Here is a 12,401-nt window from a genome sequence, read left to right as displayed (position 1 = left end):
CATATGTAGTTCTTCTCTTCTGAGAACCAGGTACCCAGAAATATTGACAGTCCACGGGACTGGAGCATTAACTCTTTAACTCCCAGTGCACTACATGGTGTTATGATGTGGAATACGGATAACAAAAAATCATAAAACCATGACAACTTCCAAAAAGGTGACAAGACCAGCTGCCCAGCTGAAGTGCCTGTACATCAGTGCACACAGCTTGGGAAACAAATAGGAGGAGTTGGAAGCCACTGTGCTACTGTAAAACAACGATATGCTGCATGGGGCTCTGAGCACCCTAACGTAGCTGTAGGTGTCCCTGTTCATTGTAGGGGGTTGGACTCAATGACCTTTGAAGATTCCTTCAACTCAAAAGTGAAAATACTCCCTTGTAAGCATCATAGAGAGGAAAGGTCATGACTGTTGTACTGAACTTATATTAAAGTAATTCATTTTCACAATAGAATTTGTCTTCAAGAAGAGGGTGAGTTAGCAGAGAACAGATATTTTGCTCCGGATATTTTGTCCACTGGGCAAAGAATTCATGCCAGTTTGCATTCTTGTGGTTTGTTTTAAAGATTAAGTACTTTGGGATTCTTCTCATGTAAACATATTATTGTAATAAAAATAGCAAGTTATTTGCTGTGGTATTTGAAAATTTTGGTAATGAGTGACATGCTGAAAGAGGTAATACCTGACTCAAGAAAAGTATGAGGAAATAATTACAGTAATCAGGTTCGTGAAAGAAAAAGGTGATCAAGAAAATGTCTGACAAAAACAGAGAAGACACAGTTTGAATCCTTAAGTTGTATCAATCTGTAGGAGCTACCAATATGTGTAATGTTTCACTGGCAAGAAGCAGTTTGCACACATAAAATCTTTAATTGTGGCACAGTGGAAGAAAATAAAGAAATATTTAGGGACCACAGTATTCTACAATCTACCCCAAACTCTCCAGAGGTAGGATATTACAGTGAATAGGTATGAAATGAACAGAAGGGCTCATATTGTTAAAGCTCTTGTTTGCGTATGTGTTGGGTGAGAGAGGGACAAAGCAGTGTCGGTTGACTGTGAAAAGCACTATACAATACTGCAAAAAAAGCTTTATGCCAGGCCTGTTGGTATTGCATCAAGGATGTACTGTTACACACTACTGCATCAAGACTCATAATCTCCATTAAGATAATCTAATATTCGTAATTTTGAAAAAAAAAATTGTAAGTGCAGAAAAATACAAAGTGAGTTGTGAACATAAAAAAAAAAAAAGAAAAGAGATGATAATCATTTGCCTGTCAAAAGAAAGGCAATAACAGATATGTCACTCAGCAAGCAAGTGCTTGTACTTAAGAGTAACTAGACACGGACAGTTTGTAACTGAAATGCAGGTTAGGTTCACATCTCAACTATTCCTCAGATGTGAAATGCTCCGTTCTGGGCTTCAGGTTTGTCCCCAGTGGGGTCACAACTAACAAAAAGAAAGAACTGGTCTTCGTGTTATTCTCAAAAAGGATTAGTGTGCCTATGCCTGGATTTGAGTATAATTTGAGCTTCTTAACTATGCAAATGTCTTCATTGGATTATGCAAAATAAACTAAATTTCCATCACCATTATAAACTTAACTATAGATTGCCTTTCTTGTCATACAACAATGAATATGAGTGAAGTCATCTCTGGGACAGTTTTGTCATATATTATTTGAGAAGGTAATGTATAGAAATGGAAGAAAGAAGAGAGCTGTATATCAGTGGGCAGCCACATGATAGCAGAGACATCTGTATTTTAGATGATCAAGAATAATTAATATAACAAGTCAGTCTGCATGGGGAGAGAAAGGGAAAGATTAAAATATTCTGAAAAGCACACAGTTTTTCTGGAAGATGACTGGCATTTCTGAAACTAGTTTCAAATGAAAGCAAAATTGGTGTGTGGTTTTTTTTGGAAAAAAAAATCAGCTACTAAAGAAATTAATCAAGGCTTATAGGAAGATAAGGATGTGGAAAAGAAAAGGAGGAGAGCTTGATGCTTGTTTATCTTCTGCTGGTGGAAAGATTTAAACAAAAAAAAGTACAAATAGGAATAAGAAGCATAATAATAGCTCAAAATGTGTTATTAGAAGACAAAATCAAAATCTCTAATGCCACAACTGGCTTCCTTCTATCAGCTTCCTTATGTTTTTGGTTCAGCTCATAGCACCTAGCACCCTGGTTGTTCTGTGCTTATGCGATAAGATACAGATCCTAAAATGTTTTAACATTTATGTAAAGTCATAAAACACCAGATATTAACGGTTTAATGTGGAACCTGCATAATGTGTCTGGATTTTCGGTATCCTCCTTGGAGAATGCCTTACTTCCGAAATCAAAATTTCCCAGTACTTCTAATTTTTCTGTTAGTTCCTGTGATATATAGCACTGCATGAACATATAAGGATATAAAGCTAATTTTGGAGATGTTCTGAGCATTCGGTATTAATGGTATGTTAGTCAAGAGATAAAAGTGCCTATCAGAATGTGGCCTGATTTGTGTTTGAGCTCAAAGATGGACAAGTTGTCTTTTTGGTTTTCTTATGGCAATAGAAAATAACTCTAGTGCATGTGAAAGCATCTGCAAATATGGATTAATCAGTTTTGCCTTTGTGAATACTTAGTCTACACGTGTCATATACTGATAACACTATTCACAGAATTACTGTCTCTGTGCAAGTGCTTTCAAACACTTGATATCTTTTAATAAGGAGGGCATAATGTATTCTGCATGAATGAGTTGAAAAGATTTGAGTGCTAAGGTTACCTAGGAAGAAAACTGGGAGGAAGCAGGGACTAAAAATCAAGATAAACAGGAAGATATTTCCTGCCCCTATCCCAGATATCATTAATAAATATAATGTTCTCTAGAGATATTTACACATGCAAATGTGGTGATTATTGAGGGTAGAATGTTTCAATCTGTTAATTTTTCTCATTGAGTGCATTTGGATTCATTAAAGTACTGACTAGTTGTTTAAATCTGTGGCTGATACTGGAAAAGCATAGGAGTGGACTCAAATATTTACGTAAAAAGTACAGTTTAGGTATCTTTGGTCTGAAGCAAGGTTGTCATCCCTTTTGAATGTGTCTTTCTTGACTGACGTGTTTGTCCCTTCCCCTCCTTGAAAATATTCTGTTCTTTCCAGATAAATTTATGGAAAAAGATACTGCAGAAGCCCCTGAACAAATAATTATGACATTATAACCTTATAACAACAATAATAACACTCTGGTTTCAAGCAATCAGAGAAAGTAGTAGGACATTTATCATAAACAATCCTAAGTAGGTAGTAAACTGGAATTCAGTTTGAAATTTGTATGAGGTTTTGATCTTTTTGAATATATTATGGTCTACTGTGCCTAGAGGCACAATTTTTTTTAATAATTACCATTACAGGATATTAAACTGAATCTAAAAGAGCATTTTGTACATTGTTGAATAACTGATATATGGAATAACTGGAAATGGCATTGTAGTTAATGAAAACCAAAAATATATATATATATTTACCTCTTCAGGTAAGCTGTGTGTTTGGCTGCAGGTTTTATGACTTCATAATTTTGATTGGAAGTTTTTAAAATCGTAACATTAACACTACTGTTACATACAGTTTTGTATCATCTCAATAGTTCAGTCATTTTAAATAGTTCATACATGCAAAAATGCAAAAACAAAATAACCCCCCAAAAGCCAATGTTCTTTCCCAGCTGCTGTATACCTGAGCACTGTTATGTGACAAGTACTGTACAGCCAACTGTAAATTGTCTTGAGCAGACCAGACTTGAGAAAGCTGTCTAGAGCAATGCAACCCAATGAGTTTGACTCTGGAACACTGACTCATAAATTCTCATCTCCTGCTATGGCTTTGCTGCAGGGTGGTTACTAAGGCTGCTTGAACCTCTTGGAGTTAAAATAAATAATAACAATAAAGTCATCATCAGCAGCTCTGTTTAAAAGGTAGAATGTAACACCTGTCTTTCAGAGCTACTGCAAAGATTAAGCATGAACTGTGATTGCCCATTAGTTATAACTAAAAAACCTAGTGGAATGTGATCAATGAATGAACAAAATATACAGTTTACTGAATACATGAATAGCACCATTTTTACCTTGGTTTCTTCACAAAAGGACTATAACTGTTTACCTTATTTTCCCTTTTGGCATAATATTTACAGTCTAGCTGCAAAAATGATTGATTAACCTGCTAAGTACTTCATGTAACGGTACATAATACCGCTGTATAAAACAGTGTGGAAGCACCACACTCTTTTCGCTATGTTTCACAGATGTCATGCTTTTCTGGGGAAACATTTTACATTATATTAACTCCCTGGTGATTGTGATTTAATAGCAAATTTATTTGTTGTCTTTTGCCTTTTTTCTGGCTGAATTAAAACAGTACATTTGCTGTTGCAGAACTGTGCTGTGGAGTAACAAGAAGGAGTGCAGTAGACGTCTAATTGTTCTTCTTTTTCCCAAAACTGTAAGCAGAAACAGTTGGAATTTAAACTGGAGGAAAGAAAAGCTTACCATATTTTCTCTGTTTATAAACAGGACCTCAATGAACAATGTTTTCTTACTATTAACAAAGAAACACATTTTTTTATTTGTCACAAAATTAATTCTGCTACTTCCTTAATTAAATCATTGATTTTTCAGACTCTTGGAAATAAAATACAGTATTATTTCTATTTTTTTTTCAATTCTTCGCAGAATTTCAACTTGCAGATGAATGAGAGAAGGATTTCTTGTGGTACTGTTACCTAGATAGCAGTGAGGGGAATGCTCGCAGCAACGGTTCTATTCAGCCTGTTGAACTTTAAAATTCTGATTGAGTAGACAAAGTATTAAAGGACTGCTTTCTCCTTCTGTGTGTATAATAGCATATTTGAAGGCCAGTCTAGCTCATGTCAGCTTTGTCATGGCAAGGAATATCCATTCCCTTCAGTCTTTGTCTCTGTCTGAAAACTTGCAGTGAACTTCTGCTTTCCATAAATGCCATGCTGTGCCTCCAGCCCTATAGGGATCATCTCTTCTTTCCATAGAGTCTGTAAACTTGCTGTAATCTTCCTCTTGTGAGTAATACTTTGTTTCTTTCAAAAGTCTCCCAGTCCAGATAAGAGGCAGTAGGGGGTAGGAAAGCAGCAGTGCACATGTGGTTTTACTTTACCTCCAATAAACGGCATCCTCTTATTTTGTCTCTCAAGGAAGGATGCACAGCCTTGCAAATTTTTTCCTGGGGAGGCAAACTGTCTTTTGCAGTGCTGGAGCAAAGTAACTAGGAGCAAGTCCCCATGCCAGCTTTCTGCTGTACTGCTATTTACATCTGTTTCAATAGACTGAAACATGCAATGCCCATACAATGGACTGAAAGCAATCAGCTTGTTTCAAGAATTACCTGATCTAGGTTTCATGCCCAGTCCAATTCACCGTGGATCAGTGTTTACAACACTGATTGATGTACCACCTCAGAATTGAACTTCCCTGTGTTGACATCATGCCTGACCTAACACACTGCCTGTGGCACTGCACAGGTACAGCTAAGCCTTTCTCGGAGTGTGTAGGTCTGGAGGCAGACATCACTGTTTTTTTTTTGTTTGTTTTTTGTTTTTTACCAGGTTCCACTGTGAAATCCTGACAGGTTTGGGAGAACTTGTGGAGCTTAATTTCTTATATTCCTATTGGCATTAATATCTTGTGAGAGAGTACTTCAGAAATAGGGGTTCAATGCAAAATGGAATACATTTGTGTGCTGTGTTGTTTCTGTATTGTATTAACAAATCTAAAGACTTAGAAGGTTCCTGTTCTTCTTTCCCTCCTGAACCTCAGAAACAAAGACAGAACTTCTCAAGAGAGATAGAAGTTACATGGAAAGAAAATTGTGTAGGAAGTACAATGACTGGGGCCTTTTGGAGGTAGAGGAAAGAATGAAATGTTTTCTCATCTTTGTGAATGTTTGTTGGGTGGAAAAAAACCAAACAAACAGATCATAACAAGGCCTCTCCTTGACTGCCTTTAGTACTGCTGCTGGGTATTCTTTGTTATTCTGAAGAACTTCATTCTTTTGCATGCGTGTAAGCTTTCCCTGTCTTAGCCATTTTGTATTGTGTCACAGAAATGGCTTTTCTAATGAATGAGGACTGCACAGCTCTTATTACTGTCTACTGATCCTTGCCAGTATTCATTCTTCTACAATGTGTACTGAGCTGCTGCAGTTAAAGATAAAGCTCTGTTAGTCTAAATCACTCAAATTAGGAAAAAAAAAAAAGTTCTAATTGCAGGAGAAAAAATGCAGAAGAATAAATTGTTTTAAACAAGCCTTATTCTTAAGAATGAAGCTTGCATATTTATCCAGACGTTTGCAAACACCTATGCAGGTTATTAAATCATGCAAAAATCCTCATGGCAAGCCTTATGGCTGGCCTGAGTCCCTTTTCCTGTCAATGATGGGTATGGCAGATTGCAATAACCTTCAGGCTTAGCTAGAAGAAAAAACATTTTTTTAGCGTAAAGAAAGCATGGAAGTAATGACAAAGATAAGGAGACAGTGTGCTTCCCTTCAGGGAGAAAAGCTGGCTAGAAAATCATCAGTGAATCATGAGCTGATGACTGAGAAAGACAATGTATGGTAACTGACCTGGAAAAAAGGCATTACGTTTAAATCCTCTGCCTTCCTCCTTCTGCCTCCTACTCAGCTTCCACCTCCACAAAAGAATTGGAAGGAAATTCAAACAGTCTAAAGATGTAAATTTTAAAGATTTCAGAGCTGACTGAATTAGCTTTGGTTACACTTGAGGCTCCTGAAATGCCGTGAGGCTCAGAAAGTGTGAAAGCAGTATGGAAAGAAGAGATACTGCAAAAGGCTGAGCTTTTCAGGGCATCATTTGTGAAAGGCCAAGTTTAATATATCTAAATGCATGACAAACTGGTTCTGAAAGTCTGATATCAACTATTAGGCCATAAGGTGTGAAAACTAATAGTATTCATTCATATGCTGTTCAATAAAATTATTATTAGAAAAAAAGTAATCAGTTTGTGGATGACTTCTCATACAAAGAACAGTTTTGTTTTTTTAAATCCATAATAAGTGTATTTTATTTGTATGTAATTTCAGCTAATTGTCTCCATCAACCACTGCAAGTTGACAGTTTAAGATCCCAGGTTTTTGATTTCGAGTTATAACATGCAGTATTCTAAAGCAAATGTCCTTCTACAGGAAGAATATAAAAAATGGTTTTGCTTCTAGAAACTGAATGAAATCGTGATGGTTTGTATTCCTTTGGTCTCTCTGCTGCATGTTTTCATAGGAAAAGAAATTCTCTACAGTTTTTTATTGTGAGTTGAAAGACTAAGTTTAGAAACAGGACAATGGAAAACATTAATGAATTGTTGATATTGCTTGAATGTCACCTCTGAATATGGCTGCTTTGTTAATGTGACTTTTGTCTCCAGTTTATTCTACAATCACATCTGAGAGCTATGTGCAAATAGTTAAAAACTTACTTATGTTTAGACTATCTTGATAATGAAAATCTCCTTTATTAAGACAGTGTAATGCTCTGAGGATAAATAAAACATTATAAATTACATTTTAAATGTTGTAGTATCGCCATGCTTTGGAAGAGGAACCTGAAATTTTATAAGGGCAGCTTACTCATATATAGCATGCGACGTGTGAATGTGCATACTACGTTTAATCAGCCTGTATACTCAACATAGTTACACCGACTTCGGTTGTTCAGCCTCTGAAAAATCTATTCGTACTTCATGTTTATAGTGTATTTCTATGAAGAGCTTGCATGACTTATGACTGCAGGGGTTGAACAGCTCTTTCTTTCAGTTGTTTCTGTTGTTAGTTGTCCTCCTATCCCCAGGAGGTTCTGCATTGCTTGAAGATCTAGACAAGAGTATTCATGGTTGCACGCACACAAAGGTCTGTGTAGTTGCAGAAGGAAGGGAGGAAAAAAGAGTACTGTGTTAGATGGAGAAATAAGATCAGTAGCAAGTGTTTCTGGGAACATTAACAGAAGTGCAGAAGATGAAGAAATACAAGTGACAGATTAAGCAGGAGCTTGGGGCATCAGAAAATGTTAGGGGAGAAGAAAACTGCAGAAGAGCTTTCTGTAAATAATGAGGTACTTACACTTGCAAGTCCTGAGAATTTAAGAGTTGTGAATATGTCTAGTAAAGAGTTGGCTTATGTACTAGCAACATTCATGTTGTCAGACCAATAGAAGATATCTATGCAAGAAGTTAACATCTTTGTACTAGTATCTCTCATTGCATTTCTGACATAAAGTTGCCCTCAGTAAGTTTGTAGATGACACCAAGTTGGGAGGATATGTCAATCTGCCTGGGGATAGGAGGGCTCTACAGAGGGACCAAGACAGGCTTGGATCACTGGCCTTAGGCCAGAGGGATGAGGTTCAACAAGACCAAGTGCCAGGTCCTGCATGTTGGCCACAGCAACCTAAGGCAACTATACAGGCTTGGGGCAGAGTGGCTGGAAGATACTGTGGAACAAATGGACCTGGGGATGTTGATTGATGCTCAACTAAACATAAGGCAGCAGTATGCCCAGGTAGCTAAGAAGGCCAATGGCATCCTGGCTTGTATCAGAAGTAGTATAGCCAGCAGGAGCAGGGAGGTGATCGTCCCCCCTACTCAGCACTGGTGAGGGCTCACCTTGAGTGCTGTGTTCAGTTCTGGGCTCCTCACTATAAGAGAGACATCAAGGCACTGGAGTGTGCCCAAGGAAGTGCAAGGAAGCTGGTGAGGAGACTGGGGAGCAGCCAAGGGAACTAGGATTGTTTAGTCCGGAGAACAGGAGACTCAGAGGTGACCTTATTGTTCTCTACAATGACCTGAAGGAACGTTATGGTGAGGTGGAGGTCTGCCTCTTTTCACATGTAACTGGTGATAGGGTTACTTCATTTGTAACTGGTATTTTCTCTTAAATCTAGTAATACTATTTATGAAGAAAACCTTTCATTACATTATTCCAAACAATTTTTAGATATAAGCTAGACTTTGTTTTACAAGCCCCATTTACATGGTCTTGTAGAGTGAAACCACTGAAGTAATAAGGCCACAGTTTGTACAGTAATTCTAATTTATTTTGTTGCTTTGAGAGCTTTGAAGGGAGCACTTGCAGGGGTTCCCTTGAGGTAGTGTGAGAGGCACTGCAGGGAGGCCAGGTAGTCGCAAACTGTGATGTTGAAGCAGCAAGGTCAGTTTGAAAATAAATATATTCCAGGCATATGCTTCTGACTTTGTTTCCTTTTTTTTTTTAAGAGCTTGTGTTGATAAATTATGTTGATTATGTGGATGGCCATCTGTGAATGACCTGACAAGCTCTACATCATTCCAGTCCTTAGGATACAAAAAAGCATAATCAGACTGTACTAGCTTTTTTAGCGTGTCATAGCTCCGGAGAAGCTGAGGGAGCAGGAGGAGTTAGACATGCATTTTCCACACCCCCGGCCTAAGGGACACACCAAGACACTGTGGCCCTTTCTGCTACTCTGCTGTGCTGAGCTGGAATGGGAGGTGCCATAGATTTTAAAAGATAAGTATCACAATAGCGTTTTGAGAGCATCTGGAAAAACGATGGATCATTCATGAAATTATATAGATAATGTTAATTAAAAACTTCTGAAAGTTTGGAGATAGAAAAATATTTCCTATGTGAATTCTTACAAGTTCTAGATATATTCTATTTGCCTTTTGTTCATATCAGAGAGAACCAGAATAAATACTTTTGTCCTTTGAGATGGACCTGGACACACGAAGAACATCTGTCACCTGTAGACGAATATTTGTTTAGTTAGCTTTTGTAGAAATGCTTCGTGAAAAAATATTTATCCTCTGAGAAAGGAATGCAAATTGTTACAGTGCGAATCTTGGAAAAAAATATAGGCAAACTTTATTTCTCAGCAGGCTAGGGAAAATAAGAGCTTGTGAAAAACTGTGAAAAAATGAGTTCTGCTCCAATGTTTTTCATCAAGTGAGTGTTCTAATTCTCCTGACTGTATCAATTCTTATTTACCTTTCTGTGTATTCACCTTGAATTGTTGCTTCAAGGAGAGGAATTCGCTTTCAGTTGAATGGTATGTAGCTTTTTTCCAGTGAAAGCATTTGTGTACTCTGCTCTACACTAGAGGGATACTGTATCTTTAGCTCAGTTTTCATTGAAATCTTCTGCTTTGTTATCAACACTAATCTGAAAGCTGAATAAAATCAATGTCCACAGAAAATTAAATGGGTTACTCAGTGTTCATTCAGTGTTATCAGTCTCATAAAGATTCATAACATACAAAGCAGATATATGTCTATTTCCCCCTAATTGCTCTCAAAAACTTTATTCCTGTCTCCTAGATATTATCATTTCCTGCCTACTGAATGAAAAAACGTACTTTGTGCTGCTTTATATCCTCTGCTATCTCACCTATTCCAAGGTGGAATTGCAGAGATCATAATACTAGTAGAACCATTGTCCTGATTACTTTTCCTATATGTAACAACAAAGCACTAGATAATATTTCTAATGTTTGAAAAAATAGCTGTGATACAATGTATTGTACATGGTATTTTCATGAAAAATCGCTAGCTTTAGAGTATCTTCAGTGTTACAAAATAAGAACCCATACTATGTTTCTGCATGCAGGAGATGTTCCCAACTCTATTCTAGAAAAGTGTACACTTGAAAGAAATATACATACTGGGGCTGACTTACTAATGCTTATTCACTTGTAAAATCTCTACTTGCACAAGCAATCCTGTTGAAGTTAAAACTCCCAGATACAATGCAATTACTCACATGCTTTAAGGTTGCATGGATCTTGACAATTGTATTCTGCCCCCCAGCTAAAGGCTAGCTTGAGTTTCATCTGATGAAACCTTCCAGCTGAATGCATCCCTGCTGTGAATATATGTTTTGAAGTCTTAAGAAGCAGAGAGCCAATTATAAACTGGCAAACAATTCTTCTAATGAAAAAGCAGATCTAGCTTATTTTTAATATTATTTCCATCTTCTCACTGTTTTAGAACTCCGTTGTTCACCTCACTTTACAGCTTTTCTTTTTCAAGAATATGTATCTTATAATAAGATTTCTTGCTGATGGTAGGACAAGACAGAAAGAAAATGTGAATGTTCTTAATATAGCCTTAACAATGACCTTTGTTGTTGGGACAAGAACTGATGTTGTATTTGGCACTTGGCCCCAAACAGTTCTGCAACAGTGCTCTGTTGTGGCATAGATTTTACCAAAGAATTCTGCTTTCAAAAATGGAGACAACTGTTAGTAAAATTTTTTTTTAGTGTCTTAAAAACAATATGTAGGCTGACTGCATTCTGCTCTATGTTACACTGTGTTATGACTTCTGGGCACGCACTGTATGTGTAGTGGGTGTATGTGCATAATATATTCTAAGATACTAAGAATGATTAAATTTTAAGAGTGGATGGTGCACATTCTCTTGTATTAAACTGCCTTGGCTTTGTTAGGATAGCTGTCATAAATTAATTTGACATGTCAGTAGTGGCTATTAGCTAATTATGTAATCTGGCTCTTTGATGTGCTTCACATATGCAGTTTTACTTTCAGACAAAGCTGCCAACTGAAGAAGAAATGGAGTCTCCTTTCTTCCTTTCAATTACTTAACGACATACCCGTGTACTCATCTTTTGCTGAATATAATTAAAGGATTCTTGGAAAACTATTAAGTCAAGAAGTCTTTGGAACACAGTTGTGTGTGAGTGAGCATATATGTGTGAGACAGAGAGGAAGTGATGCTGGGACTGGGGGCATCTTTGTTATTTGAGCAAGCTGAGTTAATGACTGGTTTTCCAGCAAATACCCAGTGTTACATGCCAAATCTCAGAAGCATTTCCCTCTGAGTATTATTGTAATAAGCACTGTCTTTTGGGAACTTCAGTTCTCTGTTCTGGCTATTTCTCCACAGCGACAGTAGGATTTCTGGCAGGAGCTAGTAAGGAGCATATGGGATTATGGTATTAGATAGAGATGCACTGCTGATGGAGAAAGGTATTAGGCCCTTACCTTGCAAGGATGATGGGAAATGCCTAAACAACATTCCTGATTTGTCAGTTTGAAAGGAATGATATAGAAATATATCAGACAAAATTTTATGGAAATTGATGTAATTGTTTTACTTTCTACGGTCTGTAAATTTTGTATAGAGCATCTGTTGTCTTTGCACGGATCTTTTAATCTAATATGTATTACTTCACTGCAAAAGGAACATATACTTCAACTCATGCACTAGCTCACAGAAATTTCTGCAGCCTTATGCAATTCAGCAAAATAGTGCAAATGCATACCAATAACACTGACCCAATTATTTGTTAAACTGCTATGCGTTG

The sequence above is a fragment of the Numida meleagris genome, chromosome 1, assembly GCF_002078875.1.
Source record: "Numida meleagris isolate 19003 breed g44 Domestic line chromosome 1, NumMel1.0, whole genome shotgun sequence".
NCBI classification, from domain to species: Eukaryota; Metazoa; Chordata; class Aves; order Galliformes; family Numididae; genus Numida; species Numida meleagris.
Note: the sequence above shows the minus strand (reverse complement) of the source record.